The sequence below is a fragment of the Gossypium hirsutum genome, chromosome A01, assembly GCF_007990345.1.
Source record: "Gossypium hirsutum isolate 1008001.06 chromosome A01, Gossypium_hirsutum_v2.1, whole genome shotgun sequence".
Classification (NCBI taxonomy): domain Eukaryota; kingdom Viridiplantae; phylum Streptophyta; class Magnoliopsida; order Malvales; family Malvaceae; genus Gossypium; species Gossypium hirsutum.
In genome coordinates, this window is record NC_053424.1 from 99,320,501 (window position 1) to 99,333,677 (window position 13,177).

Here is a 13,177-nt window from a genome sequence, read left to right on the forward strand (position 1 = left end):
CTCGATTACCCGACGCGGATACCACATGACCCAAGAAGCTAACCTCTCTTAACCAGAACTCACACTTACTGAACTTAGCATATAACTGCTTCTCCCGCAAAATTTGCAGCACTAGCCTCAGATGCTCAGCATGTTCGGTCTCATCTCTTGAATAGACCAAAATGTCATCAATGAACACAACTACGAACCGATCCAAATATGGTCTGAAGATCCGATTCATCAAATCCATAAATACCGCAGGGGCATTAGTGAGTCCAAACGGCATCACTAAGAATTCATAGTGACCATATCTCGTTCTGAAGGCAGTTTTTGGTATGTCCGATTCTCGAATTCGCAACTGATAATAGCCCGATCTCAAATCTATTTTTGAGAACACTGTGGCTCCCTTCAGTTGGTCGAACAAATCATCGATGCGCGGCAATGAATATTTATTCTTTATCGTCACTTTATTCAGTTGACGATAGTCAATACACAACCTCATGGTTCCGTCCTTCTTTTTCACGAACAATACTGGTGCACCCCAAGGTGAGAAACTCGGTCGAGCGAAACCTCTATCCGTCAATTCTTGCAACTGAGCTTTCAACTCTTTTAACTCGGTTAGTGCCATACGATACGGAGCGATCGAAATAAGCGTAGTTCCAGGTACAAGCTCAATACCAAACTCTACCTCCCGAACAGGTGGCAAACCCGGTAACTCTTCAGGAGAAACATCCGGGTATTCACAGACCACCGGCACCGATTCGGGTTTCTTTTCTAACTCCTTGTCATCAAGTACATACGCGAGGTATACTTCGCACCCTTTCCTTACATATTTCTGGGCCAACATTGCTGATATTACAGCTGGCAACCCCCTTAAGTCCGCAGACTCAACTCGGATTATTTCGTTATTTGCGCACCTCAAATCGATAGTCTTGCTTTTGCAATTCACAACCGCATCATGCGCGGTTAACCAATCCAAACCAAGAATAACATCAAACTCGTCGAACGGCAAAAGCATCAAATCGGCCGGAAAACAGGATTCTCGGATTATTAGAGGGCATCTCTTACACACTTTATCAACACGTACGCATTGACCCAAAGGGTTTGATACTCGAATTACGAGCTCAGTAGACTCAACAGGTAGAGTCTTACTGGTTGCTAAGGTTTCGCATACATATGAATGAGTAGAACCAGGGTCAATCAATGCAATCACATTAGTATCAAAGAGAGTGAAGGTACCAGTGATGACGTCGGGGGAGGATGCCTCCTCTCGTGCGCGAATGGCATATGCTCTAGTAGGAGTACGGTTCTCGGCTCGATCGGCCGTATCAGAGGCCCCCTCTGACTACCACCCCTGCCTCCTAAAATTCTCGGTGGTTTACCTCTAGATGTCACTCCACTAGGTCTTGCACCTTGAATCTTATTCTTCTCATCCAGCTCCGTGCAATCTCTAATGAAGTGGTCCTTCGAACCGCATCCGTAACAGACCCTGCTAGTAGAGTTGCCCCAACATTCACCTAGGTGTCGTCTTCCACATTGGGGACATTCAGGTTTCTCGTGACGATTATTGCCCACACTAGCTACCGAAGTAGCTCGGGAGCCCATCGATGGTCTTGCCCTGATGGAAATTCCCGCAGTCGCCCTCGACTTCTTAATGTCCTCCCTGAACTTCTTTACAGCTGAGAACGGAGCTTTACCCGTCGATCTCTTACGATAATCTCTAGCTTCAAATTCAGCCTTCCTCTTCTCCTTTCCAAGTTCTTCCGCCTTACAGGCTCGTTCGACTAGTGTTACGAATTCTTTTATTTCCAAAATACCCATTAGTAGCTTTAAATCTTCATTCAATCCTTCCTCGAATCTTTTGCACATAGCAACCTCGTCAGCTACACACTCCCGGGCATACCTACTTAGTCTTACGAATTCATGTTCGTATTCAGATACAGTCATACGGCCTTGCTTGAGTTCCAAGAACTCCTTACGCTTCTGATCAATGAACCGTTGGCTAATAAATTTCTTCCGGAATTCCATTTGAAAGAAGTCCCAAGTTACTCGCTCGTTCGGGACTATGGAAATCAAGGTCCTCCACCAATAGTAGGCTGAGTCTCGCAACAAAGATACAGCACATTTTAGACATTCGTCGGGTGTGCATGACAATTCATCGAACACCCGAATGGTATTATCTAGCCAGAACTCGGCCCTTTCGGCATCATCAGTTACTATGGCCTTGAACTCCTCGGCCCCACGCTTCCTAATCAAGTCTACAGGTGGCTTACTCAGCCTCACAGGATCAGCGACTGATGGCATTACAGGCTCTTGGGGTGGATTATTCAAATTCGGGAATTGTTGGACAGCCGGGTTGGTTCGGGCATATTGCGCGACCCACTCATTCATCATGGTAAAGAAGGCTTGTTTAGCCCCCTCACCTTGATTATTCGCAGATGACTGAGGTTCAACAGGCGGCGTCCCTTGTGCAGGAGCAGCCGCTACGCTCTCAACGTCATCCGCTAGGGTTCTTTCTACACCGGGATCCATTTACTAATCAAAACAAAAACATTTCAACCGTCGGAAGTCATCACACATTTAAACATTAACATTCGGCATGTATAGCTAGACTCATGCGCGCTATGGTAGTCCTAGAACCGACTAAACCATAGCTCTGATACCAATAAAATGTAACACCCCGAACCCGAAACCGACACCGGAGTCGAACACGAGGTGTTAACTGACTTTAACCCCTTATAAAATTTATTTTCCAGACACTGCCCAATCTGTGTACTAGTCGTTTTAAAAATCATATCTTGAGTTTCGTAACTCAAAAATCAGTTTCGTGATTTTTCCCAGAAACTAGACTCATGTGCCCATCTATGTATTTTTTTCTAGAATTTTTGGTCGGGCCAATTAGTACAGTTTATTAGTCAAAATCTCCCATATTGCAGGGGTCGACTACACTGACCTTTGCCCATTACGACTTGGATATCTCCCTGCACGGGGCTTCAATACTGATGCCGTTTGTTTCTACGAAAACTAGACTCAGGGGGAATCTGTACATATATGGTACGACCCCTAATTATCTCTGGTTAATTTATAATGAATTTCCAAAGTCAGAGCAGGGAATCCAGAAACCGTTCTGGCCCTGTCCCACAAAAATCTGATTATCTCTTAATATACTGCTCATATGATCTTTTCGTTACTTCCTCATGAAAACAGACTCATCGAGCTTCGATTACATAATTTATTCATCAATTAATTCCACTCCTACTATTTTTAGTGATTTTTCAATCTCATGACACTGATGCTGCCAGCATCTGTTACGAAAGTAACTAGGTCCATTTCATGCCTACCCTTGATCCAACTCAATCGAACATTCGTGCCATTTTCGCATGGCTTAAAGTTTACATGCCATAATTCAAACACAACGTACTAGCTTATACATGCCAAAATGTTCTTCTAAGCCAACTAAGAAGAAAGTACCAAAACTTGCTATCCGGTGTGATGACTTCGATGACGGCCCGACCACGCAAAAATAGATGAGTCCAAGCAACCTATAATGGGTGACAAGGAAACACCGAGTGAGTTTATAACTCAGTAAGTCATAAGCTATGCACTACCATCCATCAATAACATTATCACAAGAGAAAACAAAATGGAACGAGGCTAATTACTCCATCCATTCCGAACCATACCATAGTTCCTCCAACCTATCAATTCAATTTCATATCAATTCATGCATTCACATTCCATATACTCATCAATAGGACATTGAAACATTTTCATAATTCAATTTATTTTCGTTACAATCAAACGACTAAACGGCCTTTCACCCATCCTACGATAAATTTTATGTACGTGACTTCAAGTATATTTGTCACATAGGTTCAAACTTACCGAGCTCAACACCAAGTATAAGCATAGCACATAATAGCCATGTACTCAAAACACTTACCCGATCCGCTGTCCGCGATCGACTCAATAGTGTCGCACACATAGTGTCCGTAATGATTCACGAATGTATATCGAGTCCGCACACTCAGTGCTATATAATCAACTCGCACACTTAGTGCTACATAATCAAATCGCACACTTAGTGCCGCATGGTCAATTCGCACACTTAGTGCATCATATTCATTTCGCACACTTAGTGCAACATAGTCGAATCGCACACTTAGTGCTGTACAATTTAATCCCGCGCACTTAGCGCCAATCTCATGGTCATAAATGGTTATCCCGCACGTTTAGTGCCGAGATCAACAACTCAGTACATCTTACCTCTTTTCTTTCATTCAACAATTTCATCATCACATACGTACATGCATATATATATATATATGTATATTTATTCATTCCATTCAGCATCAATACATACACATTATGACCATTTGAAATAATACCAACTACATGCTTAATGACTTACCTCGTGTTGGGTAAGACGGTTCCAACTCGGCTACTCGATAACCTTTTCTTTGCCTTTGCTCGATTCACCTCCTTTAACTCCTTGAGCCAAATCAATAATTTAAAATAGTCATTAATCGACTATTCAAGTATTACTTTCAGAATAATATATATATTGATTTGACTTTCACACACATAGATTATAGTAAGCTTTATAATAGTCAATAAATAACTCATTGGCAAATTTTCATTAATGTTTACAACAAAATCACATATTCACTACGAGCTGTTTTCCTGAGCAGTAGTCGCTAAATTGTTTATAACTGGAGCTACAAAACTCCAAATCACTAGCCGTTAATTTTCCCTGAATATAGACTCGTATATCTTCCATCCATAAAATTTTCAGAATTTTTGGCTCGGCCAATCAATACCAGATTTTTCTTAAAGTTTCCCCTGTTTCACTGTTTGACTATTCTGACCACTCTTCACTACGAATCAAATTTCTCATTTTACAGAATTCAAAATGTGTTGTATTTGATCTCATTTGAAACTAGACTCATTAAGGAGTCTAAGCATATAAATTTTATCTTATAATCATTTTTGTACAATTTATAATGATTTTCTAAAAACAGAACAGGGAATCTAGTAGTCATTTTGACTCAGCCCCACAATACTTCAAATATCTCAAGATCGGTAACTCTTTTGTTTTCATAGTTTCTTTTGTAAGAAAATAGACTCTTCAAGCTTTAATGGCATAATTCACTCAGCTTCTAATTCAACTCCTACAAATTATGGCGATTTTCCAAAATCACCTTACTGCTGCTGTCCCCAAACAGATTATTACCGAATCAAATACTAACATTAGCATTTCACCTTAATAGCTAGCTTGCCAAGCCTTAATTTAACATATTTTCATTCAATTTAGTCTAATAACGCATAAATGGGTAAATTACATTTTTACCCCTAATATTTCGCACTTTCACAATTTAGTCTTTATTCCACAAAACACAAAATACACAAAGTTTGGTCACACTCCTTAAGGGCCGAATCTTCCTAGTGCCCATATAAGTCCATACATCTCATTTATTTCACCTTTGAGTCCTTCAAAAATTTGTTTTTGTAATTTAGCCCTAACTACTCAAAATCACCAAAAACTTCAACACAAAACATATTAATCTTTTATAGCCGAAAACCATACTCACCCCCAAAATCGAAATTTCAACATGGTTTACAAAAATCACTTGATAGCTCACTCAATATCAACTAAAATTTCAAAAGCTAGTACATACTTCCTTACCTTAATAGTGACTTAAAATGACCGATTGCTCATGTTACCAACAATATTCAAGATTTGAACATGGGCTAAGTAAGGGACTTAGTAACTAGCTTAATACATTCAACAATTTCCAAAAGCTACCATGCATTACATACCTTATTCAAGACTAGAAGGAGTGGCCGAATGTCTTACTTCCCCTTCCCCCTTCTTCTTAGCATTTTCGGCCAAGGATGATAAAAGATGAACAAATTTTTTTCTTTCTTCTTTAGAACATTCGGCCAAGGGGAAATGAAGAAAGATGGACACTTTTTTTTTTTGTTTTTCCTTCTTACTTTCACGGCAAAAGGGGAGGAAAGAAACAATTACCACCCATCCTTTCCTTTTTCCATTTCTTTATTTCCCCATACTTCTTATTATATTTTTATCCTACATACCTCACTAGGCCAACATGTTCCCAACATGTTTCCACCCATAGCATGGCCGGCCACTACATATTAGGGAGGGGGAATTTGACATGCAAGTCCCCTTTTTCTTCCACATGCACTAATAGGTCCTCATGCATTGACCTATCACATTTTAAAATTTTCTCATATAAGTCCTATTGACTAAATTCACATGCAATCGACTAAATCGAAGCTTGAAATTTTCACACATTCATGATTACATATTCTAGATAATAAACATCGCATTCAAACCTTTCGGTGACTCGGTTTAGCGGTCCTGAAACCACTTCCCGACTAGGGTCAATTTTGGGCTGTCACAAAAAATTTGGGGTTGCGAAGCTTATGTTAAACGTCAGATGTCTACTAAGCTTGAACCCAAATCTGAAAGGTGTATCTTTTTGGGGTATCCGAAAGAAACCAAATGATATTATTTCTTTAATCCCACTGAGAACAAAGTGTTTGTTGCTCGGACTGGTGTCTTCCTAGAGAGAGAATTTGTTTCTAGAAAAGAAAGTGGGAGAAAGATTGAACTTGAAGAAATTTGAGAATCACAAGATACCACTGAATCAGAGATAGAACAATGGCAAATTCCACAAGAAATTGAGGAACAAGTAACTAGTGTAGAAACACAACCACCGCGTAGATCTTTAAGAGAATGCCATGCACCTGAGAGATATGAATTTCTCATTACAATTCATTGTGACATTCTTCTTATAGATCAAGATGAGCCTAGGACTTATCAAGAAGTGGTGGCGAGCCCAGACTCTTAGAAATGGCTAGAGGCCATAAGATCTGAGATGGATTCCATGTATGAAAACCAAGTATGGACTTTGGTTGACCCACCCAAAGGGGTTAAACCTATAGGGTGCAAATGGGTTTTCAAAAAGAAAACAGACATGGATGGTAATGTACAAACATACAAGGGGCGATTAGTCGCTAAACGTTTTTGTCAAATTCATGGTGTTGACTATGATGAAACTTTTTCTCCTGTAGCTATGTTTATATCCATCAGGATCTTGCTCGCCATAGCTGCATTTCATGATTATGAAATCTGGCAGATGGATGTCAAAACAGCTTTCCTTAACGGGAAACTTGAAGAGGATGTGTACATGACACAACCTGAAGGTTTTGTCAATCCAAAGGATGCTAGAAAGGTATGTAAGTTACAAAGATCCATTTATGGATTAAAGTGAGCTTCTCGAAGTTGGAATCTTCGTTTTAACGATGCAATCAAAGAGTTTGGTTTTGTCAAAAATGAAGATGAGCCATATGTTTACAAGAAAGTTAGTGGGAGCACAATCACATTCTTGGTACTGTATGTGGATGACATACTTATCATGGGCAATGACATACCTACCTTACAGTCTATTAAGACTTGGTTAGGAAGTTGTTTTTCTATGAAAGACTTGGGCGAAGCCACTTACATCTTAGGAGTCAAGATCTATAGAGATAGATCAAGACGACTACTAGGTCTAAGTCAAGGTACATATATAGATAAAGTATTGAAATGGTTCAATATGGAAGAATCTAAGAGAGGATTCCTACCTATGAGACATGGTATTTCACTCTCGAAGGAAATGTGTCCTTCAACTCCACAAGAGAGAGAACGCATGAGTAAAATTCCATATGCTTCTGCTATTGGATTTATCATGTATGCAATGTTATGTACCCGTCCAGATGTCTCATATGCCTTAAGTATGATGAGCAGGTACCAAGTAGATCCTGGTGAATGTCATTGGACCACAGTCAAGAATATCCTTAAGTACTTGAGAAGAACTAAGGATACGTTCCTAATATATGAAGGCGAGGAAGAGTTAAGTGTAAAAGGTTACACTGATGCCAGCTTCCAAACCAACAAGGATGATTCTCGATCACAATCAGGTTTTGTATTTTGCCTTAATGGTGGTGCTGTGAGCTGGAAGATTTCAAAGCAAAGTACAGTAGCCGATTCTACAACAGAGGTCGAGTATATTGCAGCTAGTGAGGCAGCGAAAGAAGCTATTTGGATCAAGAAGTTCATTACTGAACTAGGGGTTGTGCCTAGCATATCAGATGCTATAGAACTTCAATGTGATAACAATGGAGCTATTGCATAAGCTAAAGAACCTAGATCACACCAGCGATCTAAACATATACTTAGGCGCTACCATCTTATTCGAGAGATTATCAATCGAGGGGATATAGAGATATGCAGAGTACCTACAGATGATAACATTACGGGTCCCTTGACCAAGCCTCTGACACAGCAGAAGCATGATCGTCACACTAAGTCACTTGGTATTAGATATATGAGTGATTGGTCTTAGTGCCAGTGGGAGATTGTAAGAGTATGCCCAAAGATCAATCACGAGATGGTTGTAATAACATACTTGATTTATCATGTTTATTGATATAAGGCATTGCCATTATTATTTCAGTTTCTTTTCTGTGTACATAAATAAACTATTTTATAATAATGTCCTAAGAATAATACGATTATTCTTAAAAGATCCTTAGTCAAGTATTATTGTTAGCTAGGACAACAATAATACATTAAGACTAACATGTAGTTGATTGATGATAAAGAGTTGTCATTGATTTGGAGTGTCAAAATCAATGCATGAATATGTGGGTTAGAGAACAACATATTGGACTGACCTGCTATGAGTATGTTTCTTGGATTATTATGTAATTGTCACAACATTACTCATAGTGATTAATATGTATATGATCCTCATACTTGAGATCATCATTATCCCAACATCGTGAGTTGTATATTTTGATATAGTCAAACGAACATCGTAACTGGTTGTTCTATAAAGACTAATGTTGGATATACCACAATCTATGTAGAGGGATATGGTTGATCAATATAGAATAAGTCCCTCCTACATAATGGGAGTAATATCTTAGGCCATTTGATTGAGTGAGACTAGAAATGCATGGCCATGCTCAAATAAGTTGATATGAGATGTTATACTTATTTGTGTATCATAGTTCACTTAAGGTATCAAGAAACATGGGATGGACTATGCAAGTGTGACTATTCCATGACTTGTGTCCATTCCAAAGATATAGGACTTAAGGATTAATGCATGAAAGGTTAATCAGAAAAGGTTATATCGAATCATGACTTCTCGTAACTTAGGTAGCAATGATGCATTGCTAGATGCCACTCATTGTTTGTAACATTAGAATCATTCTAATATTACTGCTAACGTTACAAGAACCTATAGGGTCACACCCTATGGTTGAAATGAACGGAGTAAAACATAGTTGATATTGTATTCTGATTGTCAGATGAATTAAATTAATTATAGAATTAATTTAATTGGGCAATCAAATTATTGAACATACTATACGTACAAGGATGTTGTACACATAATCAGAACATAATTTCATTAGTATATGAATTTGGTTCGTATATAAGTTTAAATAAATATAGTTTACCGAAATCTTTATTATAATTAATGTAATTATAATTTTCGGTTAAACATTATTATATTTATTTTAATGATGACTATTATGTTCAGATTAATTTTAATGAATTAATATTCATTAAAAAGATATACCAATTAAAAGGGTGTTATATATGGCAAGGGTAAAAACCCTAAAGAGATAATATATAAATAAGCCCAAAACTATGCTAAAGGGTCCAGCAGCCGTCAAGCATAAAAATCACTGAAATAGTTTCTGAGATTTTTCTACCGTTCATTGTCAACTGGGTGGACTACATAGAGGCCAACATCAAAAAGGTTGTGGCTTGGTTCGATAGTGGTTCACGATTCCCGTTGCCTAGGCGTCGCAGTCTACTCAGATTGAAGTTTTGGTAATTTCGAAACCTTTTATCACCGCGATATGTTCCTTACACATGGATCCATGGTTTAGATCGTCGGAATGTTTTTAATTATTTTATTTTTCCACTGCGCCTTGAAACTAGATTCACATATATTCTTACCATAAAATTTTTAGAATTTTTGGTCTATCCAATTAGTACAGTTTATTCATTGAAGTTACCCCTGTTTCACTTCTCAACTGTTTTGACCACTCTTCACTACGAATAAATTTTCTCCTCGTATAGAATTCAAAGGATGTTCTTGTTTATTTCATTTGAAACTAGACTCATTAAGGATTTCAACCATATAAATTATATTCCCTAATTATTTTTGTACAATTTTTAATAATTTTTCCAAGTCAAAATAGGGGATCACGTAGTCATTCTGAACCAGTCTCTCAAAAAATTAAATATCTCATAATATAGAATTCCTTTGCTTGTTCTATTTCTGTTATATAAAAACAGACTCATTAAGCTCTAATTTGATATCTCACTCAGTCTCTGATTCAATTTCTACTATTTTTGGTAAATTTTTAGATTAACGTCACTGCCACTATTCAAAACAGTTTTATTGTCAATTTTGATTTTTCACACTTCAATTGTATTCATCACTTTCCCATAACAATCTTTCCAATTTCCAATCATACTCATAACTTACACACGTATATACTTACACTTATCATCACAAAGTCATACACAATTTCATTTGATCAATTTCCTAGTTGAACTCTTCGGAATAACAACAGATACGCGATGGTATCGCACACAGCCCACCTTTAAAATTGAAGCTCTCTTGTACACATAGTGGCCTTCACTTAGCACCACTCATGCGACCTAGCTCGATTGTACACATAATTTTGGCTCTCTTGTACACATGGTGAACACTTAGTACCACCCATGTGACCTAGCCAGTTTATCTCGTAGCTCTCTTGTCTACATGGTGTCCTTCACCTGGAACCACGCATGCAACCTATATACATATATCCCGTAGCTCTCTTGTCTACATGGTGTACACATAGTATCACCCATGTGACCTAGCTAATGTCTCGTAGCACTCTTGTACACAAGATGTGCACTCAGCACCATACATGTAACCTAGCTACATACCATCTGTATCATCCAATCTTTTCGAAGGTTCAACCGGGATTTCTCTCTCTTTCTAATGCTTGATTCCATACTTCCAATAGTCAATTATGATTCAAAAATCAGTTACAATACATAAAATATGCTGAAATACAAAAACATAATAAAGATAATGTATTATTTACATACAAACTTCCATACTTTCTCATTTCCATGTCGAATTAATATTGAACATTTAAATCATCATAATTATACTTACTTTCAACACCTCGGCAATCATAGTAAATATATCAATTTTACATTGAAACATACATAAATTAATGCTTATTTTACATATGAACTTACCTCGATACTAAAACGGCCATTTTACCAACTTTCCCGATTTTCGATTTTTCTCCCATTCCAGATTCAAATCTCGTTTTTTGAGATCTAAAACACCATATTTTACTTATTAAATTAATGTAATATTCAAAAAAGTCCTTAACTCAAAATTTTGCAAAATTACAATTTTACCCCTAAACTTTTGCATATTTACACTTTTGCCCCTAGGCTCGAGAATTAAACTTCTTCCCTTATTCTTATGTTTTATGACATGCTGATCATTTATCCCTTCTATGGCAACATCAAATTCTCACTCTAACACGTAGTTATGAACAATAACAACTTTTACTAATTAAGCCGTTTTACTCATTTTTACTTAAAACCGATTAGCAAAAGTTGTTTAACATAATTTCAGCCTTCATATTCTACCATAAAACATCAAAATAAACACATTTCACCTATGGGTATTTTTCCAAATATGAACCCTAGCTTAAATTGTTGCTAGAATAAGCTTAATCAAGCTACCGGGATTCTAAAATCGTAAAGAACTTGAAAAACGGGGCTAGAACGGACTTACTATTGAGCTTGGAAATCTTGAAAACCCTAGCCATGGCTTCCCCCATGCTAATTTCGGCCTCCATGAAAAGGATGAGTAAATTTTGGCTTTATTTTCCCTTTTTTATTTCTTTTAATTACCAATTGACTAAAATGCCCTTAAGGCCTTTCTTTAAAATTTTGTCCTATTCATGCCCATTTTTTTCCAAACGAAATATAATGTCTAATTACCATTTAAGGACCTCCTCTTTAAACCCCCATTTCAATCAAGTACTTATGAATTAGAACACATATTTTGCAACTTTTGCAATTTAGTCCTAAAAGTCCAATTAAGCACTTTATTAGTAAAATTACTTATCGATATTTTTACACAATATTTTAATAAATAAATAAACCTTAAAACTTAATCAGAATAAATTTTTTGACTTCAAATTCGTGGTTCTAAAACCATCGTTCCATTTTGGCCCTAAATCGAGTTATTACAGCAGCTTCTGCAAATAAGCCCTAATAGGCAAATTAAACATGTAATCTATAAAATTTCTTATCAATACTCTAACACATGCATCTAATCACTCAGTAAATAATAAAAATTAATCGAAATAAACTTTTCTATCTCAGATTTATGGTTTCGCAACCACTATTCCATTTAGGCCCTATTTCGAGATGTTACAATTATAAAATGTCTCAAGTTGGATGCAATGTGGGATTCCATGATGAGGGCACTTTCGTAATAACTCTTTGTGCCTTTCCCATGCCTCATACAAGGACTCATCATCCATTTGTTGGAAGGTAGTGATGTCGTTCCTCAATTTAGCATTCTTTCTAAGCGGGAAATACTTCATATGGAATCTTTCTGCTAACTCTTGCCATGTGGAAATTGAGTTTGGTGGAAATGAGTTCAACCAGGCTCGAGCGCTGTCCCTCAGCGAATATTGGAACAGCTTCAATCGTAAGGCATCTTCGGGTACTCCAGGTAATTTTAAAGAATCGCTCACCTCCATAAACAAACTTAAGTGTAAGTGAGGATCTTCGATAGGCATTCCACTAAATTGGCCCATTGTCTGAAGCATCTGGAACATGATTGGCTTCAGCTCGAACTATTGTGCCTAAATTTCGGGTCTCTTAATACCCGGATTAAATTCATTAAATATTAGCATGGCATACTGTTATAAAGCTTTATCCCTATCATCAACAATAAAAATAGGATTTTGAGTAGGATTTGCTCCATTTCCTTGGATTAGATTTTCGAAGTTCATATCTTTGGTCCTTTTCTGATTTGCTTGTCTTCTTTGTTGTCGAAAAGTTCGTTCAATCTCA

The 13,177-nt window shown here is 37.4% G+C and overlaps 1 non-coding gene across 1 annotated transcript; it reads left to right on the forward strand.

The window, feature by feature from the left end:
* The first annotated feature begins 12,565 nt into the window (after positions 1-12,565).
* LOC121207659 (small nucleolar RNA R71) lies at positions 12,566-12,672 on the forward strand. Its single transcript, XR_005902780.1, has one exon. It is a non-coding gene; the product is annotated as a small nucleolar RNA R71 (small nucleolar RNA).
* The last annotated feature ends 505 nt before the right edge of the window (positions 12,673-13,177 follow it).